The sequence below is a fragment of the Microchirus variegatus genome, assembly GCF_963457635.1.
Source record: "Microchirus variegatus genome assembly, chromosome: 15".
Taxonomy (NCBI): Eukaryota; Metazoa; Chordata; class Actinopteri; order Pleuronectiformes; family Soleidae; genus Microchirus; species Microchirus variegatus.
Genome location: NC_139816.1, coordinates 7,213,041 through 7,213,283, shown reverse-complemented (window position 1 = coordinate 7,213,283; position 243 = coordinate 7,213,041).

The window sequence follows — 243 nt, the reverse complement described above, 5'->3', positions numbered from 1 at the left end:
AAAAAAAACAACTATGTCAGTGCATGGCAAGGAAAATAATTGCCAGGATGCATTTGAACCACGCATGTATCAGTTCATTTGACTACTGTTGCTAAGGAGCCGGTACATGTTTCCCAGCAGACCTCTGACTTTACAAAAGCTGTGCACATGTTTGTTTGTATGCCAGTCCAAACAAAGAGGAAGTTAACACTGGTGTTTCCCTACCGCCAGGTCTGCCAAACATATCACCTCCGGGGCGTCTCC